Source organism: Indicator indicator, unplaced genomic scaffold (genome assembly GCF_027791375.1).
Source record: "Indicator indicator isolate 239-I01 unplaced genomic scaffold, UM_Iind_1.1 iindUn_scaffold_78, whole genome shotgun sequence".
NCBI lineage: Eukaryota > Metazoa > Chordata > Aves > Piciformes > Indicatoridae > Indicator > Indicator indicator.
In genome coordinates this window covers 130,562-144,150 of record NW_026539204.1, presented here as the reverse complement: position 1 = coordinate 144,150, position 13,589 = coordinate 130,562, and positions in this window count along the sequence as shown.

Here is a 13,589-nt window from a genome sequence, read left to right as displayed (position 1 = left end):
TACTGGGAGCCCAGAGCAGGTCCCTGCAGCCTCCAGCTGGCACTCTGCAGCTCTCCCAGGCCCCTGAGGGTGGCTTCAAGAAGGAGCAGGATCAGTTTGCCCTCTGCAGAGGGCAGCTCATTCATGAGGACCTTTCATGGAGCTGGGCAAAGAGCTGCCCAGGGAAGGCAGGGGCTCTGCCCAGCCCTGCAAGGGCTCTGCCCTTCGCCAGGGCACTTGGCCACACGTTGTCCCCTCGCTGCCTCTGGGAGAGGCTGAGGAAGGTCTGGAGGATGCATTTCAGCCTGGGGGGCACTCAGAGTGAGTCCTGGCTCGTGGAGCTGCTGGGGAGCCTGCAGGGACACTGTGAGGTGCAGCCACAGCCCAGCTGTCCCTGCCCCAGAACGCTGGGCAGTGGCTGAGGGAGCTGGGGAGAGGAGCAGGCTGAGGGGCATCTGATCAGTGCTGATGGATGCTGAGCAGTGCTGCTGGGTGGCAGGAGGATGGGGCCAGGCTGTGTGCAGTGGTGCCCAGGGACAGGACAAGGAGCACTGGGCACAAACTGCAAGATCAGAAGTTCATCTGAACAGGAGGATGAACTTCTCGAGTTTAAGGTGGCAGAGCCCTGGAGCAGGCTGCCCAGAGAGCTGCTGGAGCCTCCTTCGCTGGAGAGATCCCAGCCCCAGCTGGGTGTGTTCCTGTGTGGCCTTCTCCAGGTGACACTGAGGGGGCTTGGACTGGATGCTCTCCAGAGGTCCCTTCCAGCCCCTGGGTGCTGGGGTTCTGTGCTCACCCCCAGTGCTGACCAGCCCTGTGCTGGGCCTGACCCTCTCTGCCCCAGGAGGCATCCTGGCAGCCAGCTCAGCCCTTGGCAAACATCTGCCACAGAGGCACAGCTCAGGCAGAACCTCCTGGCTGATCCCAAAGGCAATTTCTGCCCCCAGGCTGTCACTGATGTCCCCCAGCTCGAGTCCTGCTGTGCTGGGGGTGTCCCCTGCTGCTCTGCTCCACCAGGGCACTGCAGCCCAGGAGGCACTTCCAGGATGCAGGAAAGATCCAGGGGAGATCTCTCAGCACTGCTGTAGGAGCCCTTGAGCCTCTCCCTGCACCTCTGGAGCCAGCAGGCTCCTGCTGAGGCCACTGAGCACCCCCTGGGCTGGAGCTGGCTCTGGCTGCAAGGAACAAGCAGAGCCCTTGGGCCCTGCTGGCCCAGAGGGGCTCCAGCTGACCCAGGAGCCAAATGCTCTGATGAAGCCCAGCAGGGGCCAAGCCCCCCAGGCCCTTTGCTGCACTCCCCTGGGGCTTCATCCACAGCACCACAAGGTGGGGGCCCAGCAGACACTGCCCTGACTGCCCCTGCTCCCCCCAGCCCTGCCCCTGCCTTGGCACTGCCCAAACCCCCAGGCAGGGCCCAGGACCAGCCCTGCTGCTGGCCTTGGTGGATGGAGCTGAGCCTGGCTGGTGCCCAGGCAGCAGTGGTGCCCCCAGGGGCACCTGCAGGAAGGACATTGAGGGGCTGGAGCCCCTGGGCTAGAGCAGGGGCTGAGGGAGCTGGGGGTGTGCAGGCTGGAGAGGAGGAGGCTGAGGGAGACCTCGTGCTCTCTCCAGCTCCCTGAAGGGAGGGTGGGGGGAGCAGGGGGCAGCCTCTGCTCTTGATGCAAGGGGCAGGAGCAGGGGAAATGGTTCCAAGCTGCCCCAGGGGAGGTTCAGGCTGGAGCTCAGGAAATATTTCTGCCCTGGAAGGGTTCCCAAACCTTGGCACAGGCTGCCCAGGGCAGTGCTGGAGTCACCATCCCTGGGGGTATTCCAGCAGCTGTTGCTCTGGTGCTGGGCCATGGTTTGGTGCTGGCCCTGCAGTGCTGGGTTGAGGGTTGGGCTGGATGAGTTTGGAGGCCTCTTCCACCCAGATGGATTCTGAGAGATGCAGGCTGGCACCTGCCATGCCCTGGGGCTGGGTCATCACTGCTGGGTTGCTCCTTTTTGGTTCTTCTGCCTCCTTCTGGTGCCATTGCTCTGCCCACATGGGCCTGGCCTGGCACCATCAGCCTGTGCTGGGCTCAGAGCTGCCAGGAGAACTTCCAGGCTGGGACGAGGCAGCTGGGCTGTGCTGGGAGCAGAGCAGAAGCTCAGGTGGCTCTGCTGCTTCTCCAGCTCCTGCCAGGCTGGGGCTGTGCCCACAAGCTGGGCTCTCTCTGCCCAGCAGGGTGCCCCGGAGGTGCTGCCATGGCACAAAGCCACCCTCAGCCCACACTGGGGGCTGAGAAGCCTCCTTGGACCTCCGTGCCAGGCTCTGGGCAGAAGAAGGACAAGGGTCTGAAGAACTTCTGAGGAGCAGCTGAGGGAGCTGGGAGGGTTGAGGCTGGGGGAGAGGAGGCTGAGGGGAGACCTTCTGGCTCCCTGCAAGTGCCTGAGAGGAGGCTGGAGCCAGGTGGGGGTTGGGCTCTTGTGCAAAGGGCCAAGAGCCAGGACAAGAGGAGATGGCCTCAAGCTGCCCCAGGGCAGGTTCAGGTTGGCCCTGAGGAACCATTCCTGCCCTGCAAGGGTGGTCAGGGACTGGCCCAGGCTGCCCTGGAGGTTTTCAAGCAGCTGCGGCCCTGAGCTCAGGGCCATGGTTTGGTGCCCACCCTGCAGTGCTGGGTCGAGGCTTGGCCTGGATGATCCTGGAGGTCTCTTCCAACTGGATGCATTATGTCACTCTGTGACTTTCCCAGCAGCTGGGGACAGGTCCCCAGTAGGTGCTGGGAAGGCTAAACGCTGGCCTGAGCCCCTGGGCAGCCAAACACCTCGGGATGCTGCTGCACACTAATGAACAATTGACTGAGGTGCAGCAGAGATCAGAGCAGGGAGGAGCCTCTGGCTCCCGCAGGCAGCTGCCAGCATTAGACCTTAATGAGACCTCCACAGCCAGAGATGGCAAACAGCAAAGGCCACCAGAGCCAGAGGTGCCAGGGCTGCCTGCCAGGGGCAGGCAGGGCAGCAAAGCAAAGCTGCAGGAGCTGTGAGCAAGGGAAGGAGAACACTGGAGAGCAGCTGGCTGCAGGGAGGGCTGTGGAGGGCACAGGGTGAGCTCTGAGCACACATCCTGCTGAATCCCAGCCTGGGGAGGCTGGAAGGGACCTCTGGAGAGCATCCAGCCCAACCCCCCTGCCAGGGCAGGGCACACAGGAACACATCCAGGGGGGGCTGGAAGCCTCCAGAGAAGGAGACTCCACAACCTCTCTGGGCAGCCTGCTCCAGGCTCTGCCACCCTCACAGGGACAAAGTTTTCCCTTCTCTTCCCCTGGCACCTCCTCTGCTCCAGCTGGCACCCAGTGCCCCTTATCCTGTCCTTGGACATCCCTGAGCAGAGGCTGGCTGCAGCCCTGCACATCTTTATCCCCAGCCATGAGGACAGCCCTCAGGTGCCTCTGCTCCTAGCTCCAAGCCCCAGCTCCCTCAGCCTGGCCTCCCAGGAGATGTTCCACTGCCTGCAGCAGCTCTGTGCCTCTGGGATGGACTCTCTCAAGCAGTTCCCTGAGGTCCTTCTTGAACTGTGGGGCCCAGACCTGGACACAATATTCCAGCAGGGCAGAGCAGAGGGGCAGGAGGACTTCTCTGACCTCCTCACCACAGCCCTTCTACTGCACCCCAGGCTGCCCTTGGCCTTCTTGGCCACCAGGGTACACTGCTGGCTCCTGGGCATCCTTCTGCCCACCAGGACTCCCAGGTCCTTTTCCCCAGAGCTGCTCTGCTACAGCTCAATCCCCAACCTCTCCTGGTCCCTGGGGTTGTTCTTCCCCAGATGCAGGACTCTGCCCTTGTCCTTGTTGGGTTTCATTCCATTCCTCCCCACCCTGCTCTCCAGTCTGGCCAGGTCTGGCTGGATGGCAGCACAGCCTGAGGGCTGTCACCACTGCTCCCAGTTTGGTGCCACCAGCAAACCTGCTGGCAGTGCCCTCTGTGCCCTCAGCCAGGTCCTTGATGAAGACCTTGGATAGTCCTAGTCCCCCACGGGGTGGAATCCACTTCCCCCAGGGAGCTGCTGTGCCACCAATCCTCCTCCCTCTGCTCCACTGCCCCAGGCTGGCCAGAGGGACCCCAGCAGGAGCAAGCAAGGCTACCTGTGGTAGCTTCTCCCCACACCTGATCCTGGGAGAGGTGGGAAAGGTTCCTGCTTCTGTCCCACTGCCTCCCTGGCAATGCCCCAGGGCTGCCTCCCCAACTCCATCTGATGGGATGGAGCCAACATCTGATGGGATGAGGGAAACTTTGGGACCAGACTTTGGCTCCCAAAGCCTTCATGCAGGTGGGGAGCAAAACAGAGATGGGAGCTGGGGTCATGCTAGGAAGCTCTAAAGCACAGCAGGTCTCAGAGCTGAACTGGCACAGAATGAGTTGGGTTGGGTTGGAAGAGACCTGTAAGGTCCTGGAGTCCAGCCCTTGACCCAGCACTGCCAGGGCACCACGAGGCCATGGCCCTCAGCACCACAGCTCCAGGGCTTTGAGAGCCCTGCAGGCATGGGGACTCCACCACCTCCCTGGGCAGCCTGGGACAGGCCCTGACCACTCTGCAGGGCAGAAATTGTTCCTCATGGCCAACCTGAACCTGCCCTGGGGCACCCTGAGGCCATCTCCTCTTGTCCTGGCCCTTGGCACAAGAGCCCAACCCCCCCCTGGCTCCAGCCTCCTCTCAGGCACTTGCAGGGAGCCAGAAGGTCTCCCCTCAGCCTCCTCTCCCCCAGCCTCAACCCCCCCAGCTCCCTCAGCTGCTCCTCCCCAGCCCTCTGCTCCAGACCCTTCCCCAGCTCCCTTTGCCCTTCCCTGGCCCTGCTCCAGCCCTCAAAGTCCTTCTGGCCCTCAGGAGCCCAACCCTGCCCCCAGCCTTGCAGCTGTGCCCTGCCCAGTGCCCAGCCAGGGGCACAATCCCTGCCCTGCTCCTGCTGCCCACACCATTGCTGCTCCCTGCCAGGCTGCTGCTGCCCTCCTTGCCCACCTGGGCACCCCCTGGCTCCTCTCCAGCTGCTGTCAACCAACACCAATGGTCTGGAGAACTTCTGAGGACAAGAGGAAACGGCCTCAAGCTGCCCCAGGGGAGGTTCAGGTTGGCCAAGAGGAATAATTTCTGCCCTGCAGAGTGGTCAGGGACTGTCCAGGCTGCCCAGGGAGGTGCTGGAGTCCCCATGACTGGAGGTGTTCCATGGCACCTGGGGCCATGCTTCAGTGCCCATGCTGGGGTTGGGTTGATTTTTGGACTCAATTATCTTGGAGGTCTTTTCCAAGCCAACCCAACTCTGATTCTCTCCATGTTCAGCAGGGATCTGCTCAGCCCTGCCCTGTGGGGGAAGCCTCAAAGAGAGGAGTGGGGAAATGTTTCTCTTGGTGCCACAAAAGGAGAGGAGGAAGCAGCCAGCTCCTGCCAGTGCTGGGGGCTGGGGGTGGGCAGCTCCTGCTGCAGCAGCTCCCTCTGAGTTCCCTGCTTCACACTTTCCCATTTTGGTTTTGTTTTTTTTTTTTTTTCTCTTTTTTCCCCCCTTTTCCCCCTTTTTCCTCAGCAATTAATGGGACAAATGATGTCTCCAGATGGTGGTGTTAAGTGCATGCAGTGAGAAGGCAGCCACTGGGTAGCAGATGGTGGCAAGGAAATGAAATGCACAAAATAATAATAATAATAATAGTTAAAAAAATAAAGGAAGAGTTAAAAAAAATAAAGGAAGGGGGAGGGAAGAGAGAGAAACGGAAAAAAAAAAGGAGTGAGAGAGAGCAGGATAATTTAAGATGCTCTGAGGCTCCCTGTGAATGTAATTGCTGTGTTAATTAGCAGCGTTGATGAGTCAGAGCTGGAGCCTCTCAGATCCCAAGTGGGTGGAAATTGAAGTTTGAACAAACTTGCCACAGGTGAGGACTGCTCAGAGCTTCCTTAGAGCCCAGCCCTGGACATGGCTCCAGCTCCTTAAGGACTCCCTGTCCTCAGCCTGCTTTGACTGCTCTGGAGGGGCACCAGGGTGCCAGGCTGAGGGGGTTTGGATGCACCATGAACAGATGCCAGCCTCAGGCAGAGGAGCCCTGGTTGTACCTCAGGAGGTTCTCCTTTGCCCATCACCAAGGTCTGGGCCATGGTCCCATACCCTGAAGCTGTTCCCAGTGCCACCATGGCCCCAGGCAGCCCCTGCTGTGGTCTGGCAGCTCTCACTCTTTGCCCACCACGTCTGGAGAGGAAAGATCCTCTGGAATTCCAGGCTGGGAATGCTGCTGTCAGCAGGAGCTGTTCTTCAAAGTCTGTTTGCAGCTGTCCCAGTGGTGGAGACCTGGACTCCAGCACACTCAGTGGCTTTGTCCCAGCCTCCCTCTTCTCTCCTTCTGCCCCTTACCCCTGCAGGGCTTCAGTGCACTCACTGCCAGGGGAGCTGCTGCAGACTGCTGCTGCCACCAGACCTCAAACTCATCCACCTCTGGCCAAGGGACAGGACCCAGGCTGCCTGGTGAGCACCATGGAACTGTGGAGGAGCCCTTGGAGCTCATCTAGTGCAGCACTCATGCAGAGCTCACAGCACCACCACTGCTGCTGAGCCACCACCACTGACCCACAGCCCTCAGCACCACAGCCAGGTGGGTCTGGAACCTCTCCAGGGATGGGGACTCCACCACCTCCCTGAGCAGCCTGGGCCAGTGTCTGGGAACCCTTGCAGGGCAAGGAATGGTTCCTCATGGCCAACCTGGACCTCCCTTGGCACAGCTTGAGACCATCTCCTCTTGTCCTGTCCCTTGTTGCATGTGAGAAGAGCCCAACCCCCACCTGGCTCCAGCCTCCTAGCAGGGAGTTGCAGACAGCAATGAGGTCTTCCCTCAGCCTCCTCTTCTCCAGCCTCAACACCCTCAGCTCCCTCAGATGTTCCTCACAAGACCTTTGTTCAAGGCCCTTCCCCATCTTGGTTGCTCTTCATCCCTGCATCCCCCACCCTCTGCAGCCAGCAGGAACCACAGACCCAGATGCTTTCTTCTGGTGGGAAGGGACCTGGATTGTCCAGGCCTGTCTCTGCCTCCAAACTCTCTGCAGGGTAGCAAAGCCACACAAATCCCATTTCTGCCTCATTTCCTCTCAATTCCCTTGGCCCTGCCCCAAACCCCAGTGTGGCACTGCCTGGCACAGCCTTGCTGAGCAGCCTCCCACAGCCATTGCTGAGGAGCAGGACACGCTGGTGGCACCAGCACTGGCAGCACAGTGACATCTTCCCTCAGACAGAGGACAGCTTTCCACTGGGAAGCTTCTGGAGGGCACATGGCAGCTCCCCAGCATTCATCACCCACAGTGTTGATGAGTGTTTGTCCACCTGCCTGGAAAACCCCAAGCCAGGGCTGGGGCAGCAGAATCCTGGATAAGAGTCTGGGAAAACTCAACTCCTGAGCCAGCTCCCCTCCACCACCAGCTAAAGGACATGGCCAGGGCCACCTGGGGCTGAGGGGCTCTGTGGAATCCACAGGGATCCTGCTGGAGCAGGAACTGGTCAGGAGAAGGCCTGGGTGGAGAAGATTGAGCTGCTGAAGCACAGCAGAGGTTGCTCAGCCTGGGCTGGCTGCTTGGAGATGGAGGCTGTCTGGCCCCAGCCTGAGCCCAGAAGTCTCCAACCTGAACCATTCTATGGAGGCTACCCAGGCACAGCTGGCTCCAGCACCCCAGCCCCCAGCAGGAGCACCCCAATTCCTCCTCCCCTTCATCAGAGCATCTCCTGCCAGGGCAAGGCAGGGGCAATGCCTGGGGGAGGGCCCCCAAAACCTGCTTGGAACCCCCAAAACCAGCTGACCAGGACTTCCCTTTGGAGCTTTAACTTTGTTCTCTGCCAAATCCTTTTGGCAGCATTTCTCTCCTGGCCATAGCATGTGAAAATGCAGGGAGACCAAGGGGCTGCAGCCCCACTGCCACCACCACCACCAGGCTGTGTGGCCTTGGCTGAGGCTCCTCATGTGAGGCTGAACACAGAAGAGTGTCCCAAAGCCTGCACCAGGTGAAATCTGCTCCCAAAACATCAAATGTTTGATTTTCATTGCACTGCTAGGATCAGGAGTGGGTGCAGAGAAGAGCAACAGACCTGGGGAAGGGTCTGCAGAAGAGGGCTGGGGAGGAGCAGCTGAGGGAGCTGGGGGGGGTTGAGGCTGGGGGAGAGGAGGCTGAGGGGAGACCTTCTGGCTCCCTGCAAGTGCCTGAGAGGAGGCTGGAGCCAGGGGGGGTTGGGCTCTTGGGCCAAGGGCCAGGACAAGAGGAGATGACCTCAAGCTGCCCCAGGGCAGGTTCAGGTTGGCCCTGAGGAGAAACTTCTCCCCTGGAAAGGTTCTCCAAGCCAGGGAGGTGGTGGAGTCCCCATGCCTGCAGGGCTCTCAAAGCCCTGGAGCTGTGGTGCTGAGGGCCATGGCCTGGTGGTGCCCTGGCAGTGCTGGGTCAAGGGCTGGACTCCAGGACCTTACAGGTCTCTTCCAACCCAACCCAACTCATTCTGTGCCAGTTCAGCTCTGAGACCTGCTGTGCTTTAGAGCTTCCTAGCATGACCCCAGCTCCCATCTCTGCTTTGCTCCCCACCTGCATGAAGGCTTTGGGAGCTAAACCTTGGTCCTAAACCTTCCCTGCTGCCTGCATGGCCGTGCTGAGGGTGCTGGGGGCCCCCTCTCTGCCGGGCAGACCCTGTCCAGCTTGTCCCACCAGCTGCCATGTGGTGCCCAACACGAGCAGCAGCTGGACCTGCTCATGGCCACTTCCCAGGAATCTGCTCCTTTCTCCACAGCATTTTCCTCCTGCTACACACAGCCAGGGGAGGGGATGGGATGAAGTTCACCTCCCAAGGCCATGTCTGCGGAGCACAGCAAAGCCAGGAGCAGGTTTTGCAGTTCCTATGCCAGCTCCCATGTGTTCCCCCTGAAACAGCACCCAAAGCACCAATCCCTCCCTGCCGGGAGTCCCAGCACTGGAAGCTGCCTCGAAGGTCCAGGGCATCTCAGAGGGACACCAGGGTGGGCATGGGGGGCACAGGATCCGCCCCCCCCCCCCGAGTCCCCTGGACACCAACCACTGCCCCCCATGCTCTGCGCTGCTGGATCGCTGCCAGATGGGGCTCTGCAGCCCCCAGGGAACGTGGCTGCCCCCCCCCCCCATCCACCAACCCGAGGGGCTCAGGGTGCTGTGGGAGCCCCCACAGGCAGCACAACCCCCTCAAAGCCCTGCAGCACCCAAGCTCTGCCCCACACAGTGCCAGAGCACCCCGAAACGCAGCAGTCACCCTCCCAGCCCTATTCTCCAACAGCCCCCCCTGGCCCGGGGCTCTGCTCGCCCCCACCCCCTGGGCGATGGGGGCACCCAAATCTGTGCCTGGCACTCGCACCCCCAGGGCCGGGCACCTTTCTCAATTCCCTCCTCCGGCAGGACCCCAGCACTGCTCCCCGGCCCCCCCAGCGCCGCTCATCGTCCGCCCCTCCCCTCCTGCCCCCTAAAACTCATCCCCCCCAGTCCCAAATTTCTCCTGTCCCCCCTGGCCCCCTCCCCGCCTCCAAGCTCTGCCCTTTCCCTGCCCCGGGATTCGTCTCCTTCCCCCTTTTTTCCTGGACACCCCCAGCTGCGGGGTCCCCCCAGGGACCCCCACCTCGCGCTGGCACCCCCTAAAATCCTAACCCCGAATTCCAGCGCCCTCCCTCCGTGCCCCCCTTCCGCATCTCCACTCTTAGCATCTCTCTGCCCAGTTCTGCCCCATTCGCCCCCCCCAACCCCAGCGCCTCCCCCTCTAGCCCCTTTGCCCCTCCGAAACCTCCTCACCCTACCTCCCCCTCCCCAAAAACCCCTTTCGCCCCCTCCCAGCTCCGCTCTCCGCCGTTTTTTCTCCTCCTCGCCGCTTTCCCTCCCGGCCCCCCCCCCCACCGCCGCTCTTTATCATAAATATATAAATTATGCTAATTACGACATTGCATATTCACCGCCACCGGCCCCGCCGCCCCCCGCCCGGCCCCGGCCCCGCTCCGGCCCCGCACTCACCGCGCCCCGGGGGCTGGGGCTAGGGGCTGGGGGCCGGAGGGGGGTGGTCCTCGCTGCCCCGGCGCCGCTCCGCCGCTGCTCCCCGCGCCGCTCCGCGCCCGCCCGGTGCCGGCAGCGATTAAAAATTCATCTCACAGCGGCGGCGGCGGCACAAAGGGGAGGGAAGCGGAGCTGGGGGGGGAAGTCGGGGAGCGGCGCCGGGACCCCCGAGCGGCGAGCCCGGGGAGGAAGGATGGGGGCGAAGGGACGCAGTTTTTTTAGGGAGGGCAAAGTGGGGGGTGGGCTCTTGCCGTAGGGCTCCGTGAGGGCTTTTTTTGCCTCCTCCGGGGGGGATTTTTTAGCTGCTGCGTCATGAACATAATTTATGCGCCAGGCCTCTGCCGCATCCGCGGGGCTGCAGCGCCACCGCCCGCCGCGAGGGGGCGCCCGGGGAGCCGGCCCCGGGGGACCCCCGGAGCGGAGAGCCTGAGGACCAGGGACCCCCGGAGCCAGAGAACCTTCCCGGGGGGAGAGAGGCTCCCACTGGGGAGAGAGACCCCCGGCGCCAGAGACACCCCCCCTAACTCCCTCCTCCCCCACTACCCCAGAGGGAAGAGAAACTCCCTGGAGCCAGAGACCCTTCCCTGGAAAGGAAAGAGACCCCCGGAGCCAAGGACCCCCGATCAGAGACACTCCCCGGAGCAGAGACAGACTCCCGGAGCCAGGGACCTCTGACTAGAAACCCCTCCAGAGCCAGAGACCCTTGAGCAGAGAGAGACCCTCGGAACCAGAGCCCCTCTGGACGTGAGACACTGCCCCAGCCAGAGACCCTCTGGACTGCAGACTCTGCCCAGATAGGGACCCCCCACGCAGAGCCAGAGACACCCCCAGACCACAAAGAGCCCAACTATCTCTCCCAGCCCCAAGACCCCAAAAGTAGAGAGCTCCGAGGCCTGAGACCCTCCTGCCTTGATCGCTCCAGCTGCCTGGTGCCTGAACCTGAGCCCCCTCCAGCCCCAAGACCCCCAAACCACAGCATCCACAGACCCTGGAAACAAAGCCCCCTCCAGCCCTGAGGCTCCAAAGCCATGGAGGCTTGTGACTCCCCAAAACCAGATCCACCCCCACTTCAACTCAGACCCTCCCCAAAACAAGAGCACCCCAAGCCTGCAGATCCCCCAGACTCTACCCAGCCCCCATCCCTCCCCATACTGGAGGCACAGCCAGTTTGGAACCCCTTGTAAGAGGAGCACAGCCTGGAGAACTCCCAAGTCAGGGCAAATCCAGAATGCTCCCAAACTCTGAGCCCCTCCAAAGCTGGGAGCCCCTTCCCATCTCCCCCATCCCCCCCCAGTCATAAAGCTTCCCCAGAAGTGCAGAGTCCTCAATCCTCCCCTGGGCACCCAGACACAAGGGACAAAAGCCTGGAGCCCCACTCTCTGCTCCTTCCCACAGCCAGAGCCTCCAGACCATAGTCCCCCACAACTCAGAACCCCCCAAACCCAGATGTGCCTAAGTCTGAGACCCCTAAAACCTCAACCCCAAAGTGCCAGCACCCTCCAAACCCCATAGCCTCCCACCCACAACTTCCCCCAGAACACCCCCCAATCCCAGACTCCCTCAAACTCCATCCCAGAGCAGCTCTGTTTCTGCCCAAACCCCAAGCCCCCCACTTCCATTTTCAGCACCCCACACCTCATCCCTCCCCCCTCAGTTTTGGGGTCACCGTTTGCAGCTGTGCCTCCAGTTTGCCATGCTGGGTGGTTGGGGGGACCCCCTGGTTCTGCAGCCCCAACGTCCTCCTGACCCCAGCTCTGTGTGGGCTCAGCACCTCCCTCCTTCAGTCAGAGCCCCCAGACCCTGAAACCAAAGCTCAGAGACCCTCCCAGCTCCCCAAGCCCAGATGTGCTCCCACCCTTCAACTCAGAGCCTCCCCAAGAGCACCCCAAGCTCTAATTAATCATCAGCACCAATTAATCATCCCCAGGCAGCAGGGAGGAGCTCATTTGTCCCCTTCACCCCCACTTCCCTCCAGGCCAGAGCCCCTGGGGCTGTTCCTGCTGGGGCTTGGACTTTTATTTTAAATAATCATCCCCAAAATTCTTCCAGAGGCTTCAGGGGGGCAGGCCCTGGCAGGGAGCAGGGCAGGAATCATTCAGGAGGCTTCATCTCCACAGCCCCTCAGCAGAACATGCAGGAGGAGGCTGAATCCTGCACTGCCCACGGGGTCCTGTCCAACCCTCCAGGGCTCCTGCCCTCCTCTGGCCTCCAGAGAGCCTGGGGGTCTTGGGACCCCACCCTCAGAGCTGCTCCGAAAATGAGCTTTGTTTAAAAGAGGAGCTGGTGGATCCCTGACCTCCTTCCTGGCATGCCCCTGACCTCCACCCTGGTACTTGTGTGGTGCCCAAACTGAGAGTGCCTGCAGCCACTGGCACCCACCTTGGCCCCACCCCATTTCTCCCCTTTTTCCTCCTTTTCTTTTTTCTTATTTTATTTCATGGAATCCCAGGATGGGTTGGGTTGGAAGGGAGCTCAAAGCTCAGCCAGCTCCAACCCCTGCCATGGGCAGGGACACCTCCACCAGCCCAGGCTGCTCAAGGTCTCATCCAGCCTGGCCTGGAACACCTCCAGGGAGGAGGCAGCCACAGCATCCCTGGGCAGCCTGTGCCAGGCTCTCCTCACCCTCCCTGGAAAGAATTTCTTCCTCCTCTCCAGTCTCAGTCTCTCCTCTCCCAGCTCCAATCCACTGTCCCTCATCCTGGCACTCCCAGCCCTTGTCCCAGGTCCCTCCACAGCCCTCCTGGAGCCTTTTCAGCTACTGGGAGCTGCTCTAAGCTCTCCCTGGAGCCTTCTCCTCTCCAGGCTGCACAGCCCCAACTCTCCCAGCCTGTCTCCACAGGGGAGGTTCTGACACTCTTGGTGGCCTCCTCTGGACCCTCTCCAGCAGTTCCAGGTCCTTCTTGTATTGGGGGTCACCAAAACTGGAGGCAGTGCTGCAGGAATCCCCCACAGCCCAGTTTTGGGATCTGCCTGCAGCCTGTCCTCGCTTGGTGCTGGTGTGGAGCTGGAGGCTGCAGGGCTGTGCTGGGGGTGAAGCAAACTCAGGCAATTTCAGCTCAGGAGATGAGGAAAAGGTTTGCTTTAGGGACTTCCAAGAGAGGACACAGTAGCAGAGGCTCTCCACATCCCACCAGCAGCTGTGGGTCCTGGTGGTGCAGTCACTGTGCAGGGGACACCTCTGGCACTCGGTGCTGGGACCCAGCTTGGAGGGATTGGTTTTTTTGCAGACCATGAAAGGAGCTGAGATGCAGCCTTAGCCTTGTCACTGAGTGGTTAAAAACAAGGAAGAAAATAATTCCTGTGGTTGCAAAGCTCAGCAGCAGCACAGGTGTGAGTCTGGAGCTTTGCAAGTCAACTTCTGGCTCAATTACAGCGTGTTGGGGATCATTAAAAAGAAAGGAAGTGCAGGATCTCATCCTGCATGCTCTGGCTTTTACAGTTTGAAAACTGAAGCTCCTCCTGGCAGGAAAAACATGGAGGAGAAAAAAAAAAAAGGAGGAAAAAAAAGAAAGGAGGAAAAAAGGAGGGGAAAAAAAGGTAGAAACGGACGGGGGAAAGGAGGAAAAAGAGAAAGAAAAGAAGT